At 46.0% G+C, this 27,395-nt stretch overlaps 1 long non-coding RNA gene across 1 annotated transcript; it reads left to right on the forward strand.

Moving 5' to 3' along the window:
• The first annotated feature begins 13,498 nt into the window (after positions 1–13,498).
• LOC138365789 (uncharacterized) lies at positions 13,499–21,503 on the forward strand. Its single transcript, XR_011228997.1, has 2 exons — positions 13,499–13,642; positions 14,830–21,503. It is a non-coding gene; the product is annotated as an uncharacterized lncRNA (long non-coding RNA).
• Positions 21,504–27,395: the final 5,892 nt, after the last annotated feature.

The following is a 27,395-nucleotide window of genomic DNA, read 5'->3' on the forward strand; positions in this document are numbered from 1 at the left end:
CAGTAGTCACACAAGCAACAGACAGCCCCCACAGTACTGTCACTCAAGCAACAGACAGCCCCCACAGTACTGTCACACAAGCTACAGACAGCCCCCACAGTACTGTCACTCAAGCAACAGACAGCCCCCACAGTACTGTCACTCAAGCAACAGACAGCCCCCACAGTACTGTCACACAAGCTACAGACAGCCCCCACAGTACTGTCACTCAAGCAACAGACAGCCCCCACCGTAGTCACACAAGCAACAGACAGCCCCCACAGTACTGTCACTCAAGCAACAGACAGCCACCACAGTACTGTCACTCAAGCAACAGACAGCCCCCACAGTACTGTCACACAAGCTACAGACAGCCCCCACAGTAGTCACACAAGCAACAGACAGCCCCCACAGTACTGTCACACAAGCTACAGACAGCCCCCACAGTAGTCACACAAGCAACAGACAGCCCCCCACAGTAGTCACACAAGCAACAGACAGCCCCCACAGTAGTCACACAAGCAACAGACAGCCCCCACAGTACTGTCACTCAAGCACCAGACAGCCCCCACAGTACTGTCACACAAGCTACAGACAGCCCCCACAGTACTGTCACTCAAGCAACAGACAGCCCCCACAGTAGTCACACAAGCAACAGACAGCCCCCACAGTACTGTCACTCAAGCAACAGACAGCCCCCACAGTACTGTCACACAAGCTACAGACAGCCCCCACAGTACTGTCACTCAAGCAACAGACAGCCCCCACAGTACTGTCACACAAGCTACAGACAGGCCCCACAGTAGTCACACAAGCAACAGACAGCCCCCACAGTACTGTCACACAAGCAACAGACAGCCCCCACAGTACTGTCACACAAGCTACAGACAGCCCCCACAGTAGTCACACAAGCAACAGACAGCCCCCACCGTAGTCACACAAGCTACAGACAGCCCCCACAGTACTGTCACTCAAGCTATAGACAGCCCCACAATAGTCACACAAGCAACAGACAGCCCCCCACAGTACTGTCACACAAGCAACAGACAGCCCCCACAGTACTGTCACACAAGGAACAGACAGCCCCCACAGTACTGTCACACAAGCTATAGACAGCCCCACAATAGTCACACAAGCAACAGACAGCCCCCCACAGTACTGTCACACAAGCAACAGACAGCCCCCCACAGTACTGTCACACAAGCAACAGACAGCCCCCACAGTACTGTCACACAAGCAACAGACAGCCCCCACAGTACTGTCACACAAGCAACAGACAGCCCCCACAGTACTGTCACACAAGCAACAGACAGCCCCCCACAGTACTGTCACACAAGCACTAGACAGCCCCCACAGTACTGTCACACAAGCAACAGACAGCCCCCCACAGTACTGTCACACAAGCAACAGACAGCCCCCACAGTACTGTCACACAAGCAACAGACAGCCCCCCCCACAGTACTGTCACACAAGCACCAGACAGCCCCCCACACTACTGTCACACAAGCAACAGACAGCCCCCACAGTACTGTCACACAAGCACCAGACAGCCCCCCACAGTACTTTCACACAAGCAACAGACAGCCCCCACAGTACTGTCACACAAGCAACAGACAGCCCCCCCCACAGTACTGTCACACAAGCAACAGACATCCCCCCACAGTACTGTCAATCAAGCAACAGACAGCCCCCACAGTACTGTCACACAAGCTACAGACAGCCCCCACAGTAGTCACACAAGCAACAGACAGCCAACCCCCGGGGCTGTCACTCAAGCAACAGACAGCCCCCACAGTACTGTCACACAAGCAACAGACAGCCCCCCACCGTACTGTCACTCAAGCAGCAGACAGCCCCCAAATTACTGTCACACAAGCTTCAGACAGCCCCCACAGTACTGTCACTCAAGCAACAGACAGCCCCCACCGTAGTCACACAAGCAACAGACAGCCCCCACAGTACTGTCACTCAAGCACCAGACAGCCCCACAGCACTGTCACACAAGCAACAGACAGAGTCCATCGTAGTCACACAACCAACAGAGAGCCCCCACAGTACTGTCACTCAAGCAACAGACAGCCCCCACAGTACTGTCACACAAGCTACAGACAGCCCCCACAGTAGTCACACAAGCAACAGACAGCCCCCACAGTAGTCACACAAGCAACAGACAGCCCCCACAGTACTGTCATCCAAGCAACAGACAGCCCCCACAGTACTCTCACACAAGCAACAGACAGCCCCCACAGTACTGTCACACAAGCAACAGTCAGCCCCCCCACAGTACTGTCACACAAGCACTAGACAGCCCCCACAGTACTGTCACACAAGCAACAGACAGCCCCCCACAGTACTGTCACACAAGCAACAGACAGCCTCCACAGTACTGTCACACAAGCAACAGACAGCCCCCCCCCACAGTACTGTCACACAAGCACCAGACAGCCCCCCACAGTACTGTCACACAAGCAACAGACAGCCCCCCACAGTACTGTCACACAAGCACCAGACAGCCCCCACAGTACTGTCACACAAGCAACAGACAGCCCCCCCACAGTACTGTCACACAAGCACCAGACAGCCCCCCACAGTACTGTCACACAAGCAACAGACAGCCCCCCACAGTACTGTCACACAAGCACCAGACAGCCCCCCACAGTACTGTCACACAAGCAACAGACAGCCCCCACAGTACTGTCACACAAGCAACAGACAGCCCCCCCACAGTACTGTCACACAAGCAACAGACATCCCCCCACAGTACTGTCACTCAAGCAACAGACAGCCCCCCAGTACTGTCACACAAGCTACAGACAGCCCCCACAGTAGTCACACAAGCAACAGACAGCCCACCCCCGGGGCTGTCACTCAAGCAACAGACAGCCCCCACAGTACTGTCACACAAGCAACAGACAGCCCCCCACCGAACTGTCACTCAAGCAGCAGACAGCCCCCACAGTACTGTCACACAAGCTACAGACAGCCCCCACAGTACTGTCACTCAAGCAACAGACAGCCCCCACCGTAGTCACACAAGCAACAGACAGCCCCCACAGTAGTCACACAAGTAACAGACAGCCCCCACAGTACTGTCACTCAAGCACCAGACAGCCCCACAGTACTGTCACACAAGCAACAGACAGCCCCCACCGTAATCACACAAGGAACAGAGAGCCCCCACAGTACTGTCACTCAAGCAACAGACAGCCCCCACAGTACTGTCACACAAGCTTCAGACAGCCCCCACAGTAGTCACACAAGCAACAAACAGCCCCCACAGTAGTCACACAAGCAACAGACAGCCCCCACAGTACTGTCACTCAAGCAACAGACAGCCCCCACAGTACTGTCACTCAAGCAACAGACAGCCCCCACAGTACTGTCACTCAAGCAACAGACAGCCCCCACAGTACTGTCACACAAGCTACAGACAGCCCCCACAGTAGTGACACAAGCTACAGACAGCCTCCACAGTAGTCACACAAGCAACAGACAGCCCCCACAGTACTGTCACTCAAGCAACAGACAGCCCCCACAGTACTGTCACACAAGCTACAGACAGCCCCCACAGTACTGTCACTCAAGCAACAGACAGCCCCCACAGTACTGTCACTCAAGCAACAGACAGCCCCCACCGTAGTCACACAAGCAACAGACAGCCCCCACAGTAGTCACACAAGCAACAGACAGCCCCCACAGTACTGTCACTCAAGCAACAGACAGCCCCCACAGTACTGTCACACAAGCTACAGACAGCCCCCACAGTACTGTCACTCAAGCAACAGACAGCCCCCACAGTACTGTCACTCAAGCAACAGACAGCCCCCACCGTAGTCACTCAAGCAACAGACAGCCCCCACAGTACTGTCACTCAAGCAACAGACAGCCCCCACAGTACTGTCACTCAAGCAACAGACAGCCCCCACAGTACTGTCACACAAGCTACAGACAGCCCCCACAGTACTGTCACTCAAGCAACAGACAGCCCCCACAGTACTGTCACTCAAGCAACAGACAGCCCCCACCGTAGTCACTCAAGCAACAGACAGCCCCCACAGTACTGTCACTCAAGCAACAGACAGCCACCACAGTACTGTCACTCAAGCAACAGACAGCCCCCACAGTACTGTCACACAAGCTACAGACAGCCCCCACAGTAGTCACACAAGCAACAGACAGCCCCCACAGTACTGTCACACAAGTTACAGACAGCCCCCACAGTAGTCACACAAGCAACAGACAGCCCCCCACAGTAGTCACACAAGCAACAGACAGCCCCCACAGTAGTCACACAAGCAACAGACAGCCCCCACAGTACTGTCACTCAAGCACCAGACAGCCCCCACAGTACTGTCACACAAGCTACAGACAGCCCCCACAGTACTGTCACTCAAGCAACAGACAGCCCCCACAGTAGTCACACAAGCAACAGACAGCCCCCACAGTACTGTCACTCAAGCAACAGACAGCCCCCACAGTACTGTCACACAAGCTACAGACAGCCCCCACAGTACTGTCACTCAAGCAACAGACAGCCCCCACAGTACTGTCACACAAGCTACAGACAGGCCCCACTGTAGTCACACAAGCAACAGACAGCCCCCACAGTACTGTCACACAAGCAACAGACAGCCCCCACAGTACTGTCACACAAGCTACAGACAGCCCCCACAGTAGTCACACAAGCAACAGACAGCCCCCACCGTAGTCACACAAGCTACAGACAGCCCCCACAGTACTGTCACTCAAGCTATAGACAGCCCCACAATAGTCACACAAGCAACAGACAGCCCCCCACAGTACTGTCACACAAGCAACAGACAGCCCCCACAGTACTGTCACACAAGGAACAGACAGCCCCCACAGTACTGTCACACAAGCTATAGACAGCCCCACAATAGTCACACAAGCAACAGACAGCCCCCCACAGTACTGTCACACAAGCAACAGACAGCCCCCCACAGTACTGTCACACAAGCAACAGACAGCCCCCACAGTACTGTCACACAAGCAACAGACAGCCCCCACAGTACTGTCACACAAGCTATAGACAGCCCCACAATAGTCACACAAGCAACAGACAGCCCCCCACAGTACTGTCACACAAGCAACAGACAGCCCCCCACAGTACTGTCACACAAGCAACAGGCAGCCCTCACAGTAGTCACACAAGCTACAGACAGCCCTCACAGTAGTCACACAAGCTACAGACAGCCCCCACAGTACTCTCACACAAGCTATAGACAGCCCCACAATAGTCACACAAGCAACAGACAGCCCCCCACAGTACTGTCACACAAGCAACAGACAGCCCCCACAGTACTGTCACACAAGCAACAGACAGCCCCCACAGTAGTCACACAAGCAACAGACAGCCCCCCACAGTACTGTCACACAAGCAACAGACAGCCCCCCACAGTACTGTCACACAAGCAACAGACAGCCTCCACAGTAGTCACACACGCTACAGACAGCCCCCACAATAGTCACACAAGCAACAGACAGCCCCCCACAGTACTGTCACACAAGCAACAGACAGCCCCCCACAGTACTGTCACACAAGCAACAGACAGCCCCCACAGTAGTCACACAAGCTTCAGACAGCCCCACAATAGTCACACAAGCAGCAGACAGCCCCCACAGTAGTCACACAAGCAACAGACAGCCCCACAGTACTGTCACACAAGCAACAGACAGCCCCCACAGTAGTCACACAAGCAACAAACAGCCCCCACAGTAGTCACACAAGCACCAGACACCCCCCCCCCCCCCGTCACATACCAGAAACATGGGCTTAACTCCACTCAACATATTGTTGTTTAATTAACCCAATTTACAGTATACAATTTTCTCCCCATTATAATAAGTATTTTAATAAAGATGTTACATATATTACAGTATAATTGTACTACTCATTATTATACAATGTTCATGTTCATTATGCTCAACGGTGGCCGAGTTGGTTTGTACCTGTACTAGTGATTGATGAAGATTAAGCCACCCGAGAGGTGGCACGGGCATGAATAGCCCGTAAATGTGTCAATAATATTCTCATTAATACATCACGTTAACGCGTGCTCTTTAAGCATCATTCATTATTCTATAACCGTCTTTCAACATTAATTTCTCAATGAACAATGGCACAGGCTTTTACCGGTTGATATGAAGCATTTTGTTCAAACTTTAGGCACCATTTTATATCTGTAATGAACCCAATAGGCACAACATCTATGAGTAATATTGGTTCGACGTTGATTCAACGTTGGTTCGACGTTGGTTCGACGTTGGTTCGACGTTGATTCGACGTTGGTTCGACGTTGATTCGACGTTGATTCGACGTTGGTTCGACGTTGGTTCGACGTTGGTTCGACGTTGATTCGACGTTGGTTCGACGTTGGTTCGACGTTGATTCGACGTTGGTTCGACGTTGGTTCGACGTTGGTTCGACGTTGATACTGTTAATGAGGCACGCTTTGCCCGCTTTGAATGATCTCCTAGTGACATAATGTTCAATTCCTCAGGACGAGTCGTATGTGGGGCCAGCGGTCGATATTTGGGCCTTGGGAGTCCTGCTCTACTTCATCTTAACTGCTGACATGCCTTTCAAGGTGGGTAATGTATCACCCAAGGTGGGTAATGTGTCACCCAAGGTGGGTTATGTGTCACCCAAGGTGGGTTATGTGTCACCCAAGGTGGGTTATGTGTCACCCAAGGTGGGTAATGTGTCACCCAAGGTGGGTTATGTGTCACCCAAGGTGGGTTATGTGTCACCCAAGGTGGGTTATGTGTCACCCAAGGTGGGTTATGTGTCACCCAAGATGGGTTATGTGTCACCTAAGATGGGTTATATGTCACCCAAGATGGGTTATGTGTCACCTAAGATGGGTTACATGTGTTCGAAGATGGGTTAGGCAGTTCCTTAATGTATCAGGTTAAGGACCTGCCCGAAACGCTATGCATGTTAGTGGATTAGAATGAATGTAAGAACAGCAATGTGATGTCCTCTCACAACACAATGTTCCTTCTTGTACATAAATAAATAAATAAATAAGTAAATAGATGTGTAAATGTTTCATTCAAAGTGATCTGCTACCAAAAATGTTTGTCAAATATCCCCAGTTTGCTAACTGTAGGTAGTAACTAAGTGATTGTAACCTATCCACCGCTGCCCGCTGGATGGGGGGCGGTGTGCAGGACAAACATATCAATTGGGACACTATGACATTACCTCTCCACACAATAATAATAATAATAAATTTATAAAAAGATACAATGGGTTGTGAGATTACATAAGATTGGCATTTTTATATTCTTGCGAAGCCACTAACACGCATATCATTTCGGGCAGGTCCTTAATCTAACATATCAGGTTAGATGAAAAGGTACATTGTAGCAAGGTTTTTATATCGACAAATAACTACAATGTAAGTTGACTGAGGTGATTACACTGGCGAAGATATATGTCCTAAGTACTAATATTGGGGAAGAGGGTAGTACAAGATACAGTGTGAGTTTGTAGCACAAGGTAGGAAACTATGAGGATGAAATTAGGTACTTTTTGGTTTTACTTTTGAACAGGGCATGGGTTGGACAATTTTTTAATTCATCAGGGAGTGAGTTCCATAGACTGGGTCCTTTTATTTGCATGGAGTGTTTGCACAGATTTAGTCCGACTCTGGGGATATCAAAGAGATATTTATTCTGGTGTGGTGCTCATGGGTTTTATTACATCTATCAAGGAAAATTATAATGCATGGGGTTCAACCATTGCAAATTACCTCAAGCCTATCATCACTCAGCAAAAATCTGCTATCAGAACTATAACAAACTCTGTCTTCAGACAACACACAGCCCCTCTGCTTAAGTCCCTTAAAGCTCTGTATCATTTGGTACATTTCTGAACAATTTATATGTTGCTTACTTCATGTTTAGAATTGTGTCTACCTCATCTGACACTTAAACCTCTGTAAACAACCTAACTGTTTTGTCTTGAGTTCTGTCTGAAACACTGCGTACTAGCGGCTTTATGCATTGTACTTATCTTACCTATGTATCTTTCTTTGTTCATGTATCATATGTATGTACACTTGTATAAATAGAATATTATGTACTGTATTATGTATTATTATTATTGCTATTATTTAATAAAAACCCACACTTATGTCAAGATTTACACCCAGTCTTTCGCACTCTTCTGAGTGCTTTGTCAAGGTCTGAGTGCAGGATGTGGCTAGGATAAGACTTACATCTCAACGACTAATCAGTTGAGGTGTAAAGTCGTTGAGATGTAAGTCTCATCCTAACCACATAATCAGACTTTGACAAAGAACTCAGAAGAGTACGAAAGACTTGGTGTAAATCTTTACATAAATTTCACAGATTACATAAGTGTTGGTTTTTATCCTCTGTTATTATGTCTGCGAGAACACATTATTATTATTATTATTTCAATGCACGCAAAAATCACAATAATATGATATATCAAATGAACAAATTAATTTATTTGTTCATTTGATATATCACGTTAGTGTGATATCTGTATGTATTGAAATAGAGGCAGAGATAGAACTATTTGGTTGACAGAGACCGAGTGCATGAGGGGAAATGTGAGAAACTCCCGGTTAGGCTTTAGTAGAAGCCTCAGGATCCTCGTGAGGGCAGGACCACTCCAGTTTGCTATTCTTTTGGTCATGTCGTGGTACAGTTGACTAAGGCACATCTGGGAACACTCAGCACATAGGTTTGAACCCTCATCAAGGCCCTCGTGGATTTGTTCATTATTATTATTATTTTATAAAGCCTCTAAATATGCACAACATTTCTGGCATAACTTAAGCTAATGAATTTAAGAACTGTATCGATACAGCTTCTTAATGAATTTTTGAAGATAATACACTGTACAGTATACTAAAATAATGATTGGGTAATTAACAAATGTAAATATTGTATAAGGCATTTACTGTATAAAGGTCTATATATCACGCCATATTAGCATGACGTGATGAGTATAGACATTATTGTCATGCCATGCAAACCAGGCATGACAGGGCGGACCTCATCGAAACCTTTGATGTAACGCCAGATTGTTCACCACTGAACAATTTGGAGGATGTCGATCTGGTCAATTTCTTCAAAAGGTCAGATGTAACACGAACGAGGAGCAACGGGTTCAAGCTCAACAAGCCACTATGTAGGACAGAAAACAGGAGAGGCTTTTTCACCCCATAGGGTTGTAAACCCGTGGAACCGCCTACCCGCTGAAGCCGTAACGGCCAAAACTCTGCTGGGTTTTAAAATTCAATTGGAAAAGTTCATCAGGGCAAATGGGGGGGACTGTTGACAAACTGCCGGCTTCCTGTCCTCATCGAGGCCACTAGTATTTTTGGCCCTCAGGTAAAATTCAGGTAAACTCAGGTAAATATTCAATATACCTTCCACTATATGACCCTTGTTTATCTAACCACAGCCTCGTAGACACAAAAAATGTCTTGGGAATATCAATCATTTTACATTTTCAAGTTTATATTTGACGTGATAACATTATTATTACATTTAGCATCAGACTGTTGAAGCAGATGTCAATGAATTTCCTTCCTGCATTGTTATTTGGTAAAATATTCCCAGTGCATTAGATGTGTTTACATCAGCACAGGAGCCTGTTCATTGCTATTCATATATGTTAATATAGATCTTTATCTTCAGGCAAACACGGTAGCTGGGTTGAAGCGGCACATTTTGGCCGGAGCGTTTATCACGCCGGATCATGTCTCCCCTGCAGCTACAGACCTCATTGCTCGCCTCCTGGTGCAAGAGCCAAGTGAGAGGCCTGGTACTGACACTATTGCTGCTCACACCTGGCTAGCAACAGCCCCCTCCCAACCCACGCCACTGCCGCTATATGTCTTGGCACCTACCCTATCTGCTCAGGATTCAGCTGATGTAGAGGTAATCTAGGAGTCATTTAGGTAACCCAATTAACCGGTTAATTGTTTGTACTTTCTGATTTTGCTTTCTAATTTTTGGTTACAGACACTTTGGGCTTGCAGTAAAGCTTTGTTACCAACCTTCATAATGCTAGTTAAAGTCACTGATGTCTGGCAGTGGGGTGGTTACCTTGAGGTGCTTCCGGGGGCTTAGCGTCCCCACGGCCCGGTCGTCGACCAGGCCTCCTATAACTGGGGTGTGCTATAACTGTCAAAACATTGTTGCTGTTCAAAATCCAGCTGGATAAAGTCACCAGGAAAAATGGGGGACGTTAGAGAAACCACTGGCTTCCTGTCCTTGTCGAGGCCAATAGAGTGATAGTGACCCTTAGGTCACTATGTAATTCAATGTACAAGAGTTGGTGGTGTTTTGAATGGTTCTCTGGCACACCTCATCCCCCTTGAGGCTCCAGGTGCAATTGGAGAGCCAATTGCACCTGGGCAGTTCTTCAGCAGTGTACAGTCTAAGTTGAAAGGATTCCACTTTGTTGTCTCCCATCATAACATGGGAGTGTCGTCCACTCTCTCAGACTTACTTGCAGATGGCATCTCCTGTTTTCATCTCAACAGGGATGGAATGGGAGGTGGATAAGGCATCCTTTCTTTGGATATGTGCCAAGTTCTATATCCCATGTAGACTTTCTTGCCTCCATTTGGACCTACAAGCTTCCTGTCTGTCATTCCATTTCCTGACCAAGAAGCATTTGTGCTACATGCAAATCGATGAAATCAGTCGAAATGATGGACTTATTTCTACAGTCCAGATACTGCAGCCTCTGCTATTGAAGTTGAGAGGTTTGTAAGCTACGTTATTCTACTGGTTTCCATGGTGCCGGTACAGCCCTTTTGAGGCTTTTTCTCCGGTTCATCTCCCTCACAACTACTCGAGTATCGGTTGCTGGAGCTGTTGTGCGGGAGCCTGAACTTTGCATGCATGGGTGTTCCACTGAGCAGGGTGTGGCTTTCGTGGATCTTCTGGTTTATCTGGGTTTGCCCTTTTTGCCACTGCCGCGGCTGTTGGGTTCAAACCTTAATTACCCTTTGTCGGCTGCTGCATCGCCTGGCTTCCTCCTCGGGATTTTCAGCATTCTTTTTCCTTGGTGCCTTCCTCCTCCCTCAGTCAACTTTGCCCGAAAAACTATGCGTACTAGTGGCTGTACAAGAATGTAAGAACTCTTGTATATATAAATAAATAAAAATAAATAACAAATAAAAATAACAGCGTTATGGAAGCTTCAGTTTTGTGTTGGGTCTTTGTGACCAGCACTTGGGAAGTCGCTCAGGGTCGTTAGTTGCACAGTACAGAGTGGGAGTGTGCAGCTGTGTGGCATGCCCAGAGGAAGATTTGGATTCCACTAGGCTCTGTGCTCCGGCTCCATTTGGACTGTGCCCAATGGTTCATTGTCTGAACTGGGAGGACACACTTCGGTCCATTACCCTGTGGAACTGTACATTGTGTGTAGCACTTTTGCTATCTTTTTGTTCTCCATGCAGTTCACTTTTGACCATGGTCCAATGCTCTTGCGAATGGTCTGTTCCATCTCCCATTTCCACGGAGTGGATTGTCAATACCGCCTCCTTCCAGTGGCTTTGAGAGATGTTTAGGCATCAAGCCTACACAACAAACTGGAATCACACACACACATAATTCATAGTTCATTGTGTTTGGGGACAGGAAGCCAGAGTGTATTCATACACGTTTTGGCTTTTATCAAGGTCCCCCCCCCCAAGGCCGAATTACTGACCCCACCCAGGATGCAACCCTACAACACGCTGACTAACTCCTGAGTACTTACTCACTGCTAGGTGAGAGGAAATGTGCCCAACCATTTCTGTCCCGCCCGGGATTTGAACCCGGAATTCTCAATTGTGCGTCGAGAAAGATAGATAGACTGTACTACCGGGACCTGTAACATGATGCTACACTAAAATGGGAAACAATATAATAAGCAAATGGTCCCCCCCCCCCACAGGACATGCAAGTCCAAGGATGCCCAGTACTGAGCCTGAAGCTTTTGGGCTCACCCACAAGTTAACATGACCATAAGCACTTCAAGCTGGTGTGATGACACCAACATCAGGAACATAACTGATTTGGGGAGCTGGCTGGGAACCGGGGCTGGGCCACCTAGTGGTAGTAATCAGTATTAATGAGTTTTTAGCTTGTTTGAGTGACTCAGTTGTACCATGTGACTCATTGTTGCGGTAATTGTTTTGGCGGTTTTCAGGGGTTTGTTTTCTGTGAACCTTCCAGTTGCTTATGAAGCTGTGTTGACTTCCAGGAGGCTTCTTCAGGTGAGGTGGTGGAGTATCACCTGCTCTCTGCACCTCTGTGATGGGGTCAGGTTCTAGCTCTTGTCTCTGGTAGGCTAAACAGAACTATCCCCAACTGATGTGACCTTTTAGCATGAAGCAATCTCAGGAGGATAGCTTCCAGGAGCCACCATGGCTCATCCCATACGTGGTGTATCATTACATTCAGTGCTGGGTTTGTCTCTCCTGGCAGTATTTACTCAAGGATTTCTGGGGAGAGCCCCGTCAGCTCCCAGGAGCTATCCAGGCTGAATAACTTTCTGGTATCGGTCAAGGTGCATGGAGTACTTGCCTACCAGGGACCACGAGCCAGAACCTGGCCCCCTCAGAGAGGCACGAGGAGCAATGGCCTATAAATACAAAATACAAAAAATACAAATATTTATTCAGGTAAAGTACATACATACAAGGTGAAATACAAAAGTTGATGGATTAATAGCTAGAGCTAGTACATACAATGCCTAAAGCCACTATTACGCATAGCGTTTCGGGCAGGAAAAACACTAAGACTAAAACTTAATACTTAATACTATAGAAACCCCCCTGTGGTTGGAAGCATTCTTATTTTATTTTATTTTATTTTATTTATGCATATACAAGAATGTACATAAGGAATGTGAGGATACAATTATGGTAATTACAGTCTTGTAAAGCCACTAGCACGCGCAGCGTTTCGGGCAGGTCCTTAATCTAAGAAAATTTTAAGGAGGTAAATACTTGCAAAATTTATAGACAAAAAAATGATAACAGATTACATGGAATGAAAAAAAGGAAGATGAGAGAAAATTATAGGTACAGTATATTAAAGCACATAGGTAGCTATGATTGATTGCAATGACAGCTTAAAATGGTAGTTGACAACAAATTGGTAGTCACAATACAGCATATGGCTAGCACATAAAAGAAGACAGCAATGAACACAATGATAAGGTTGTTTGATATTACATAAAAATTAGGAGATTGGGTTACACTAGGTACAGAGCAAATTTAAAGCTCAGTGTAGGAAACTGTGTCTGCGATCTACCTGGACAGGCACCCAGAAAGGTAGGCTCAACGAGTGGACACAACTCCCCAAACAAAAGTAGGAAACTAGCATGACGTCATCACGTCACCGCGCCGCCGTCTGCGCAACTCCCCCCCCCCCCTCCCTGGCAGGGGGAAAGGGGAGCCCCAGACCCTCCACGCCGGCGATCCAACCGGCAGTTCTTGGCTGATGGGTTTACTGGCCAGTCGCGTGCCTCAGGCTCCACTTTTGTTTCAGTCTGTCTTGTGGTGTGGGCTGTCTCTACAGGTAGTGTGTGAGCCAGGAGTCATCTTCCCCCACACTCGGGCTGCATGCGCCTAGGGTTTCCTTCCCTAGATACCCTGTGAGTACTACCCTTGGGGGCTGGGGGCCATCTTCCACAAGTGACCTTGGGATCTTCCTCCGCTGTGTCTTTTACTGCTTGGTACTGGGCCGCCCTTGGGGTCAACTGGGGTTGTTGCCCTGGTTTGTCTCGAGGTAGGAGGGAGTTTTAGTCACTGGTAGGGGCACGGGGTACTGCAAGTCTTCTACATTCATAGTGGCCGGCTGTGTTCCGCCTGGGTACACTGTCCTCTTGCGGGGTTTATCTTTTGTTTTTGTTTTCTGCCTGGTGGGAGGGTCTCCCTGTTCTTTACTTCGCTTGAGCAGGGTTTGTGTTTTTTCTCCTGTTTTGGTGGAGTCTCCGGCTTGGCCCCCGTGAGTGTACACGTCCCGAGGGTTCAGCTTTTAGCAGTTTGTTCGGTAGATTTGGGCGCCGGTTCGCAGTACCCTGCCTGTTCTTCCCTTGGCGTGTACACCAAGCTAAGGGCCCTGGAAAGCCCCGCGGGAAGCTCCGATGTCTCCGGAGTCCCGGAGACTCCCTCCGGTCGGCGGTGTTTTTCGCGTATTTTCACATCCAGCCTAAAAACTGCCGGTTGGATCGCCGGCGTGGAGAGTCTAGGGCTCCCCCATCCCCCACCTGGGGGGGGGAGGTTGCGCAGACGGCGGCGCGGTGACGTCATGCTAGTTTGCTACTTTTGTTTGGGGAGTTCTGTCCACTCGTTCAGCTTTCGGTAGCAATATTTTCACCAGAATAGGGGTTTGTTTTGGGGCGCCTACCTTTCTGGGTGCCTGTCCTGGTCGATGGCAGACATAGAATGCTCCCAATTACAAGGGGGTTTCTATAGGCCATTGCTCCTCGTGCCTCTCTGAGGGGGCCAGGTTCTAGCTCGTGGTCCCTGGTAGGTAAGAACTCCAAGCACCTTGACTGATGCCAGAAAATTATACATATCCATTCAGGCTGGATAGCTCCGGGGAGCCTCCGGGGACTCACCCAGAAAATGGCGTTTCATTACATTCAACGCTGGTTTTTTATGCATTTTTCTTCAAATATTTAATTAAGAGGCCACTGGAGATGGTGACCCTCAGGTAAAATTCTGGAAAAAGGTATAGCGAATTCATATTTGTATGGCAGGGCAGTAGTAAGCTAAATGATGCTTCAGCAATAAAGCCTTAATTAGTTTTCATTTAATATTCTAATAATGGTTGCAGGCAGAGGCTGTTTCAACACTTGAAAAGTGGGGAATATCACGAGATGCCCTAGAGGATGGGGCAATCCTGGGTGCCCGCTCGCCAGCCCTGGCTACCTACCGCATCCTCCTTCACCGCCTGATGAACCGACCCAGCAGCCCCAGCAGGACGTCCAACAACAACTCCACTGATACCCTAACCTGTTCGGCACCCACCTCCTCACCCTCTACTCCCAGCAAAAATGCATCACCTAGGAGACGGTTGCCCCGGCTGCCGAAGAATGGACATGCGATTAATACAACATATGGAGGAGTGAAATCCCGTGCTTGCATTATTGTGTAGTGTGTTTTAGAGAGGACATACTTCACCTAGGCAATAGTTTGGTTTGGCATGCCTCTCATCTATTACTCATGTAATGAAGGTATCGTTTATTATTTGTTCAATAACCACATCAATGTCATAGAACTGATGATGGGCCTCTGCTGGGTCCTATCATAAAGTAGTCTTATTGGGTTTAATGAGATTAACCAATCATAATTACGTGGCTGTGTCATTTAAGATTAATGCAAGCATCCCTACATTACGTTTAATTTGATCAAATGCAGTACTGTACGTGCATAAGGCCAGTATGGTTCTTTTTGTGGTATACACATATGCCATTGTTATTTTAAGAAATATTTCATGTTTATCAGTGCAAAGGCCAAAGATACATAAATATACCGAAGAGGTACACACACACACACACACTGACAAGGGGTTCTAGGAAGGCGGGACACCACGAACGTAGTTCTCATCCTGTAACTACACTTAGGTAATTACACACACCCCACCCACCCACACACACACACACACACACACACCCCACCCACACACACACCCCACCCACACACACACCCCACCCACACACACACCCCACCCACACACACACACACACACACACACACACACACACACACACACACACACACACACACACACACACACACACACACACACACACACACATAGAGAGAGGTCCTCACAAACAATTGGACAAAGCTCTGGGGTTGTAATCCTAAGGGCCCCCAGGTTCGATTCCCAGTCGAGGCACAAACAAATGGGCAATTTCTTTCACTTGATGCATCTGTTCACCTAGCAGTAAATAGGTGCCTGGGCATTAGACAGCTGCTATGGGTTGCAGCTGATCAACCAGGCTGTGATTCATACGTCAGGCTGCGAGTAGCCGCATCCACCAGCCTGGTTGACCAGATCGTTAACCAGGATGCCTGATCAGAGACCGGGCTGCGGAAACGTTGATTCCCGATATCAACGCAAGGTAACCTTCCTGGGGATGTGTGTGTGTGTGTGTGCATGAGCGGTGAATATGTAGTAGATATGATAGAAGAAAAACAGGTCAGGAGTTGATACATTAGACAACCAATGGCTAGAAAGCCTGGATCCAAGAACTAACAGCTCGATTCTGCAGGCACAGATAGTAAATACAAATAGTAAACACACACACACAGAATGTACTTATCAATTAAGAAGACCTCCTAACAGTTTAAGAGAACCATTAAGGTATTTGTATATTGATGCATATATAACAAAATTCTAACATGTTCACAAATTTTATATATTCTGTACCTGTATATATATATTTCTATACTATAGGAGAAAATGTGTCTGTCTCCCAAATTTGTGGGGGAGATGGTCTTGGGTATGGGATGGATATAGGCTGTCTGGGTAGGCCAAAGTTTAACGATTTAAGAATTAGTGTTAACTATTCACACCTGCATCTGATTTTTTTTTTTTTTTTTTTTTTTGAGATATATACAAGAGTTGTTACATTCTTGTACAGCCACTAGTACGCGTAGCGTTTCGGGCAGGTCCCAGGAATACGATCCCCGCCGCGAAGAATCGTTTTTTCATCCAAGTACACATTTTACTGTTGCGTTAAACAGAGGCTACAGTTAAGGAATTGCGCCCAGTAAATCCTCCCCGGCCAGGATACGAACCCATGACATAGCGCTCGCGGAACGCCAGGCGAGTGTCTTACCACTACACCACGGAGACTGTCCACGGAGATTCTCATGGATTCAATTCTGGTCAAGTGTGAAATATTGGAGGAGATGACCGAATACTTTTGGTCATCAGAAAACATATTTCCTTGAACACACAAAGTAGCTTCATTGATCTGTGATATTATATATGATGAAAGGGAGAGGAGTTAAGCTGGTGGAGGGGAGGGGGGGGATGGAGGATGGAGGCAACATGATGGAAGAGGAGAGGGGCCAGGGATAGGAGGGAACGGAATGGAACTATCAGGAGAAAGTGTGAAAGGGTGAGGGGTCGGGGAAGGGGAGTGGGGAGGACGTAGATAGATGGGTGAATATGTGGATAGATGAGTAGATGGATGGATACATAGATGGGTAGATGGATGGATACATAGATGGGTAGATGGATGGATAAATAGATGGGTAGATGGATGGATACATAGATGGGTAGATGGATGGATACATAGATGGGTAGATGGATGGATACATAGATGGGTAGATGGATGGATAAATAGATGAGTAGATGGATGGATAGAAAGACAATTAGATGGATGGATGGATATATATATAGATGGGTAGATGGATGGATAGATATATGAGTAGATGGATGGATAGATAGATGGGTAGATGGATGGATAGATATATGAGTAGATGGATGGATAGAAAGACAATTAGATGGTTGGATGGATAGATAGATGGGTAGATAGATGGGTAGATGGATGGGTAGATGGATGGATAGATGAGTCGATGGATGGATAGATGGACAGATTGATGGGTAGGTAGATGGATAGATAGATAAATAGATGTGTAGATGGATGGATAGATAGATGGAAGGGTAGATAGATAGATGAACAGATATATGGATAAATAGATTTTTCAGTTTGTCCAGGTCATCCTGTAGTCTCTGTCTATCTTCATCTGTCTTGATTCTTCTCGTAATTTTTGCATCATCAGCAAACATTGAGAGGAATAAATCTATACCCTCTAGAAGATCGTTTACATATATTAGAAACAGGATGGGTCCAAGTACAGAGCCCTGTGGGACTCCGCTGGTGACATTTCGCCACTCTGATGTCTCTCCCCTTCACCGTTACTCGCTGTTTCTTGTTATCCACTGGAGCACCTTACTTTTTACTCTTGCCTGTTTCTCCAACTTCTGTAACAGCCTTTTATGAGGTACTGTGTCAAAGGCTTTCTGACAGTCTAAGAAAATGCAATCTGTCCACCCTTCTCTTTCTTGGCTAATTTTTGTCTCCTGGTCATAGAACTCTATTAAGTCTGTGATGCATGATTTACCATCCCTGAACCCATGCTGGGGGTGATACAAAGATCTTTCCCTCTAGATGTTCTAATGAGCCTTTTCCACATTATCTTCTCCTTTTTCACACAATCTTGTGTGTATGTGTATTTTATATATGTATGTATGTATATGTATGTATATAAGTATTCATTTAGTTGTACTCACCTTGAATGTATGTATGTATGTGTGTATGTATGTTATGTATGCATGTATATATGTATGCATGTATGTATACACAGTTCCAAAGTGTATTTGTACAAAATGAGGATTTGAGAGAGCCGGACCCAATGGCAATTCCTGAGCACACCATAGAATACAAAGAGGTTTCCCAAGATGAAGTTGAAAAATTAATCGAGGGGCTAGGAAGAAATAAAGCAGTTGGACATGATGGAGTTTTACCTTGGGTAAAAATGTGCAACTGAGTTGAGCATTCTACTCCAAATAATATTCCAGACATCCTTAAGCGCAGGAATCTTGGCAGGTATAGGGACAAAGACAAACATAGTACCAAACTATAATATTAGTAGTCGAGAGGAACCTCTAAATTATAGATCCATATCATTAACAAGCATGGTAGTCAAAACACTAGAACAATTAGTTCAAGCCAAATGAACTCGAGAGTACGCCCAAAGAATAATGACATAATAATGGGCAGAGAGTATGGTGTTGGAGCAGGAAGATCCTGTGTAACAAATCTACTTAGTGTTTATGATAGAGCTACAGAGATACTACAGGAAAGAGGGGGTTGGGTTGGCTGTGTCTATCTGGACCTAAAAAGGGCCTTTGACAGAGTCCTGCACAAGAGGATGTTCTGGAAACTAGAACATGCTGGAGGGGTGACAGGGAGACTTCTGACATGGATGAAAAATGTTCTGACAGACATGAGGGCGCTAATCAGAGACAATGTATCTGACTGGAGGCTTGTTACTAGCGGAGTACCGCAGGGTTCAGTTCTTGCACCAGTAATGTTCATCGTCTACATAAATGATCTACTAGAAAGAATACAGAATTATATGAACATGTTTGCGGATGATGCTAAGATACTGGGGAAGACAGGAGACACAGACGATTGTAATGCCCGTCATATCAATCTAGATAAAATAAGTGCTTGGAGCGTCAAGTGACAAATAGAATTCAATATGAACAAATGCCATATTATGGAATGTAGAATCAGAGAAAATAGACCACACACAATTTACAAATTATGTGGAAAGGAATTGCATAACTCTAATAAAGAATGAGACTTATGGGTGGTTTGGGATAGTAAGCTGTCGCCAGAGGAACACGTGAACATTGTGAGAGGAGCGTAGCGTCACTTTCCAACTTCAGACTTGCTTTTAAGTTTATGGATGGTGAAATACTAAAGAAACTGTTCATGACATTTGTGAAACCAAAATTAGAATATGCAACAGTTGTATGGTGCTGGAATTTCAAGAAGCACATAAAGAAACTGGAAAAGGTGCAGCGGCATGCAACAAAATGGCTTGCGGAACTGAAAAATAAAAGTTATGAAGAAAGACTAGAGGCGTTAAACATGCCAAAACTAGAAGATAGAAGAAAAAGAGGTGATATGATCACCACTTACAAAATACTAACAAGAACTGACCAAATTTAAAAAAAAGAGGAATTCCTGAAACCAGCAACATCACAAACAAGAGGACATAGATTCAAGCTAAGAAAACAAAGGTGTCAAAGAAAGATTAGAAAGTTTTCTTTTGCAAACAGAGTGGTAGACAATTGGAACAAGTAAAACGAGAAGGTGGTGGAGGCCAAAACTGTCAGGAGTTTCAAAGCATTATTTGACAGATTGGAAAGACAGGATTCTATGAGCGTAGCTCTCATCCTGTAACTACACTTAGGTAATTACATTAGGTAATTACATACACACCGTATATAAAATTTATGAACATGTCACAATTGTGTTGCACTCATAAATACACAAATACCTTAATGGTCTCCAAATCTTAGGAGGCCTACTTATGTAGGTTGGCCACACAGAGGTGAGACCTTGGGCAAGTAATGTGCATCTCGGTTTGTCATATACCCCAAGGGTGAAGGGGAATCTTACAACTCTCCATGTTATTGAGTTTAGCACAGGCATTCAGGTGAGATTACTCTCGCATCCCGGGATTTACAGGTATCAACAAAATTAGACTTTGTTCTTTCAAAATCTTGCTTGTCAATACTGAGCAATTTTTGAATGTGCGGCACCTTTGATCGTGCTACATAGTCTCCCCGGCTTGGTGCCTTCTTTTGATAATATTTTACTTTGTCAATATGAAATATTTTTGAAGGTATGGACACCTAACAACTGCAGCATATTCTAACATTGATCTCATGTATGTCATGAATTATATTTTAAGCAATTCCTCAATTACATGGTTGGAGAAATGTTTAATTAAAATTACATAGCACACCGTATATGAGACAAAAATTATGAATATAATTTAACAATTGTTTGGTTTCCATACTTCAAATATGTTGATAAATTTTTTTTTATTTCAATTTATTCATTAACAAGTACAATGGGTAATTTTATAAAAACGTTTGGGGGATGAATCTGTACATTCTTCTAGACACTAATATGCATAGCATTTTGGGCACAGCTCAAACATAACAGAACTTGCAATGAATATTAAGTTACAAGATAGAATTGCCTACCCATCAAAGCCGTAACTATCAAGACAGAGCTACAGTTCAAAATACAGCTGGAAACACTCCTCGGGAATAATTACCTAAATTTACCTGAAGGCCACCACTTCAAGTGGCCTCGATGGAGACAGGACGGTGTCGGCTCGTCAAAAGTCCCCCCATTGTTCCTGGAAATTTTTTCCAGCTGAATTTTAAACAAAAGTGTTATAGTCTTGGTGTTTAATGAAGGGACCTTTCACAAGCCACAAGTTTTGTGTCCGTGGAGAGGCAACTAGGAGTAGTTGCATTCAGGTAAATCCAGATAAATTCCGATAACCCTATCTCTCCCGTAAAATACACACTGGACTTGTACTCATTTGGCTATATGTTCCTGATCCCTTCTGCTGCAAGCAGAATTAAATTGCATCTGAAGTTTTTGCCTTTCTGCTGTTTTATATTAAAACATATTTTAGCCATTTTGATAACAAAATCACTTGCATGTTTTTTAAAATATGTTTTTTAAATATTTTATTGGTTTGTTATTAAAACGTTTGCACGGAATTCTAGTCCAGTGAATACACAGGCTTTCTCCACCAAAAGACATCCTTTATTTTCCAGTGTGACCGAATCGTGTGTATCTTTTTTTGTATCGTGCATCTTTCTTTATGTATCTTTTTTCTGCATCGTGTATCTCTCTGATCTTTTTGCTGAAACAAACTTTTCCCATTTCATCTGGCTTCTCAGTACACCTATTTCCAGATAAGGTTCAGTCTAATAATAACTTCAACTCTGATTTCTGCAATTTTTGCTTCACACTACAGTATTTTACAGGAATGTAACTGTCATGAAAACAGAGAGCTGCCTGTACGTGTGGCACACCAAGGTGGCCAAGGCCAGGACTCACCAAGCACTTACATGTCAAGTTACAAAACGTGGATCCTGGATTCGATTCCTGGTTAGGACAGAAATGGTTGGGCACATTTCCTTTCATCTAATGGACTGTTCACCTAGCAATAAATAGAAACCCAAGAGTTAGGCAACTGTTGTGGAATTGCATCCTAGGGAGGGTCAGTAGTTCGACCTTGGGGGAACCTGAATATATTATTTATATATTTAGAAATTACTAATTCGAACTTTCCCCTCCCTATTCGGCCTGTTAGCACTGTGAGGGGGCTTGGTGGTCGGCTGTCGGAGTGTGATGCTCCATGGGACAGTCCTCTGTCCTTTTGTAGCCTTATGCTCCTGCTGCTGTCTTCTCTGATTTTGCTGGATCACTTTTCCATTTCCATATGTTTCGTTTTTCTCCCCCTCTTCTCCTTTCTAATTGTCATTTCCTGCCGACCTTTTGCCTGTTTTGATTATTCTTTTGGACTTCTTCTATTTTGATGCCCGGGTGCTTGAGGAGGAATATTGCACCCGTAGAACTGTAGTACCTGAAGTCAATACAATACAACAATTACAATACAATTTTATTTAGGTAAGGTACATACATACAATAAATATTTACAAGGATTGTTTAACTTATAGGTAGAGCTAGTACATACAATGCCTAAAGCCACTATTACGCAAAGCGTTTCGGGCATGATAAACTTAAATGACAAGCTTAATACTAATTGAGCATAATGAGTAGAATGGAAACAAGAAATGAAAACATAGATGAAAAAGCAGCACAAATACAATTATGTCGACAAACAGCGCTCTTTAAAGAAAAAAACAGACATTGGTTGACAATAGAAGGGTAAGGTAGGTTACAGGGAATTTATTAGGTATAGCTTCGCTTTTAACTTAAACTGGTTGAGAGAGGTACAGTCTTTAACATGGTTGGGAAGGTCATTCCACATTCTGGGCCCCTGGTCGTACTCTAGGAATATCAAAACTGTATTTATTTCTGGTGTGATGCTCATGGGTTCTGATACAACCTTCTATGAAGCTTTTGAGATCAGGATTGGCATTATAGTTTAGCGTTTTATATATGTATAATACACATGAGAGAATGTGCAGTGACTTAATGTCTAACATATTCAGAGATTTAAGTAGGGGTACCGAGTGATGTCTGGGGCCAGAATTGGATATTGTCCTAATAGCAGCTTTGTGTTGAGTAATTAGAGGACGTAAGTGATTTTGGGTAGTAGAGCCCCAAGCACAAATACCATAGTTGAGATAAGGATAGATAAGGGAGTAATAGAGAGTCACCAGGGCAGGGCGTGGTACATAATATCTGATCTTAAAAAGAATGCCCACAGTTTTTGAAACTTTTTTTGATATGTTTAGACTGTGTCCCTGGAAATTAAGCTTGTGGTCAATGAGAATGCCAAGGAATTTGCCATCTAATTTGTTACAAATTTGGGTATTGTTTATTTTGAGATTTATTTGATTAGAGGATTTATTGCCAAACAGAATATAAAAGGTTTTGTCAATGTTAAGGGTGAGTTTGTTGGCAGTTAGCCACAGATGGACTTTATTTAGCTCAGTATTTACTGTGGCATTTAGAGCAAGGGGATCAGGACTGGAGTAAATGAAGGTTGTGTCGTCAGCAAATAGTCTGGTTTGAGGTGTTGGGAGGCATTTGGATGGTCATTAATGTAGATGAGAAAGAGGAGAGGGCCAAGTATGCTGCCCTGGGGAACACCAATGTTGATGGGTAGGGTGGGAGAAATTGTATTATTCACAGAAACATATTGGAGCCTGTCAGTAAGGTAGGATTTGAGGTATTGTAGGGAGTGTCCTCTGACTCCATAATGATGTAATTTAAGAAGAAGGTTTTGGTGGTTGACAGTGTCAAAAGCTTTACGCAGGTCCACAAACAACCCAACAGAGAACTCATTTTTATCAAGAGCTGTATGAATCGAGTTAAGCATACTAATAAGTGCATCGTTAGTGCTTTTTTTGGGTCTGAAGCCATATTGGCAAGGGCTAAGTATATTGAGTTTGGCTAGATATGAGTAAAGCTGCTTATAGATTAGTTTTTCAAAAATTTTTGACAAGTTCGGCAGGATAGATATAGGTCTGTAGTTGTTAACATCTGTGAGATTGCCACATTTGTGGACAGGCGTTACTCTCGCTTTTTTTAGAATATCTGGGAAGGTTTGGAGTTCAAGTGACTTGTTGAAGAGCAAAGCAATAGCAGGGGCTAAAGATCTGGAGGCTTTTTTGTAAATTAAAGTTGGTATCTCCTCAAGGGCACCAGACTTGGTTTTAAGGGAAAGGATTATCTCATTGACGTCAGTGGAATTAATAGGCTTTAGGTACAGAGACTGTGGATAGTTACCTGAAAGATAGTCATTAATGTCTGTACTGGAAGATGGAATATCATTTGCAAGGGATGAACCAAGACCGGAGGGGACCCTTTTATTGTCAATCCTCCTTTCATCACTGAACCCGATCTCGACGGACTGACTGTTCTTAAGGTGGCGTTTGTGGGCCGTATACTCACGACGCACCCCTAGGGGGCCCTGGCATGATTGACGATAGCTTCTTGTTGAGTGTCCTGCCTCTAATTGTGGCTCCATGGTGGGTGTGGGGGAACATTCGTGAATGAAAATCTGACCTCTCGTTGTATGTCTAATTCTGTTCCGCTTATATCTCCTCAGGCTCGTGTGGTGGGCGACTAAGCCCCCGATTCGGACAGTGTTGGAAGACCGGACTCGGTAGCACCGGCTGCATTGGGCCCTGACCTTGCTCCGGCTTTGACCCTCCTGACTACTCCCCTCGGCTCCCCTCCCTCCTCTGTGGTTGGGTCGAGCCACATGCCCCCAGTGGTGACCACCTCGTTCCCTTGCACAGCTCAGTCTCTTGTTGTGACTACTGGGCCCTTTAACCCCTCTCTCTCTCGGAGATCTCAACGCAGTCCATCACACGATCACACGATCCTTTCCCATACTGATGCGTACCAAGCCTTGTTTGGTCCCGCTTCATGGGCCAAATACATTGATCTCCTCCCTCTTTATTCCTCACCTCCTGACGATTTCTCTCTCCATAGGAACCTTGTTGATTCCGTAGATGCCTCTGTTACTTTCAACCCCACCCGTCTCGGTACACGTGTCATTGCAGCTCCTCCTCAGGATGCAGGCACTCGCTTGGCCGCCTTATCCTGCCTTGGCGAGAACCCTGTTCGGGTCTCCAAGAACGCTCGGTTGAATGCCAGTGTTGGCACTGTTCTCCTCCCACCCCATGTTGCGACCAGTGTTAGGAATCTACAGACCTGCCACGAAGATATTCAGCATATTCTCGAAGCCCAGGGCTATTCTGTCCTCCAGGTGGACACGTTTACTCATTCCCCTTGAGATCATCGGCGTTAGCCCCTTCGTGTTGTAAAGATTACCTTTTTTTTTTTTGAGATATATACAAGAGTTGTTACATTCTTGTACAGCCACTAGTATGCGTAGCGTTTCGGGCAAGTCCTTAATCCTATGGTCCCTGGAATACGATCCCCTGCCGCGAAGAATCGTTTTTTCATCCAAGTACACATTTTACTGTTGCGTTAAACAGAGGCTACAGTTAAGGAATTGCGCCCAGTAAATCCTCCCCGGCCAGGATACGAACCCATGACATAGCGCTCGCGGAACGCCAGGCGAGTGTCTTACCACTACACCACGGAGACTGCTTTGTACCTACCTATTAGGTAGGTACAAAGGTAGGAAGGGTCCTACCTTTGATGGTAGGACCCTTCTGCCCTTTGTCATTCTTGCTGGTGCCAGGTGCTCTGTCCAGGAGTACATTCCCTCTCCTCGGCTCTATAATAAGTGCTGGAGGTTTGGGCATGGTGCCCTCTGATGCTCCAGTACTGTCTCTCTCTGTTTCTTGTGTGGGGGCGAAGGTCACTCTAAGTCGGAGTGCACTTCTCCCCAGGCTTGATGCCTCAATTGCAGTGAGGCCCACCCTACCTTTTCCCGCGTGTATACATTACAAGCTTGAGGCAGCCGCCCTCAACTTGAAGCACCGGGAATGTTTGTCTTTTCCTGAGGCGAGGCACCAAGTTCGCCATCTCCTGCCTTACGCTAACGTTTCTTATGCTGGCATGTTGCGCTCTTCCTCTCCTCATCCTTCAACCCTTCCTCAGTCTCACAACCATTTCCAGGCCTTAGACCCAGACACGCCCACCGCTTCCTCCTCTGTTCCTTTGAGTTCTGTCCCGCAGGGTCCCCCCTCATGGTTCTGTCTGGGGTTCTTCCTTCTGCCCAGTCTGTCATGTCTCCTGTGTCTTCTTCCTCGTCTCCCCCCCTTATCCTCCTTCCCATCCTTCTCCTTCGTCTGTTAACTCTCCGTGCCGCCTGTCAGTGCGAGCTGATGTCCATCGCTCTCCCAATGGCCATCGTGTTTGCTCTCGTTCTGCTTCTCCTGTTGAGACGCTTGAATCTGTTGTCCAGTACATTGTTGCTGGGACACCTGTCTCTTTGAGTCAGAAGCGAAAGCCTGACTCCTTCCTCCTCCCTGGCAGGCAAGAAGGCTTCGCTTTCTTTCTCGCCCACTGTCTCTGACTCTCTTGCTCCATCCCCTCCCATTTCGGTGGTCACGCCCCCTATTCCTGCTATGGAGGTTTCTTTGGCCTCCGCTTCCTTCTCAGTTGCTGCCCTTGCTGAGGTGCGTTCCCCCTCTTTCTGCTCCTCCTCCTCCTCCTCCTGCTGTCCTTGACTGCTCCTCTCGGTTGTCTCCTCCTCCTCCTCCTCCGGACCCTGCTCATCCGCCTCTGGTTTGTTCTCCTGCTCCCTTCCCTCCATCTTTGCTAAGTTTACCCATGCCCCCCTAACCCTGACTTTGCTGACCCTGATTCTGACCCTGACCTTTAACGTACTGTGTTCCTCTTGCACCTTTGTTTCTTCCTTGTTCTCTGTTGCTATCCTTTCTCCTTTTGTTGATGTCTCTTCTTCAGTGGAACTTTCGTGGATATTACGCCAATTTCCTTGAACTCCAACTTCTGATTTCACGGTTTTCGCCCCTGTGTGTCTGTCTCCAGGAGCCGATGCTTGGTGCTCGTCCTGGTCGCTTCCGTGGCTATTCCTTTCTCTCCCCTCCCCAGCAATAGCTGGAGCCCATAACTCTTCTGCTCTCTTTATTCGCTCTGATGTTCCTTTCATCCCCTTACTTTTTCCATCGCGTCTCCAATGTTCTGCTGCCCATATCTTTGTGCGTAAATGGTACACAGTTTGTTCCATTTATCTTCCCCCAAATGTCCCGCTTTCTCTTCCTGATCTTAAACACCTCCTGGACTCATTGCCGGAGCCTGTGCTTCTGCTGGGTGATTTCAATTGTCGACATACCCTTTGGGGTGATGTTCTGACAAACACCCGAGGTCGCCTTCTCAATCCGATCATCCTCTCTTCTTCCCTGTCTCTTCTGAATTCTGGTGAGCCCACTCATTTAGACTCTCGGACTCGTGCCCTTTCCTGTCTTGATCTTTCTCTTTGCTCGTCTTCCCTTTACTTAGATTTCAAGTGGCGGGTCCTTAATGACCTTCATGGCAGTGACCATTTTCCCATCCTTGTGTCCTTTTTCTCTTTTCACCCTCCCCTCTCCTTCCCTAGGTGGTGGTTTGCTGAGGCTGACTGGCCTCTCTTTACCCTCCGTGCTACTATCTCAGACCTCTCCATTCTGCCTCTCCCTCACGCCCTTCTCCTATTTTATGA

Source organism: Procambarus clarkii, chromosome 18 (genome assembly GCF_040958095.1).
Source record: "Procambarus clarkii isolate CNS0578487 chromosome 18, FALCON_Pclarkii_2.0, whole genome shotgun sequence".
NCBI classification, from domain to species: Eukaryota; Metazoa; Arthropoda; class Malacostraca; order Decapoda; family Cambaridae; genus Procambarus; species Procambarus clarkii.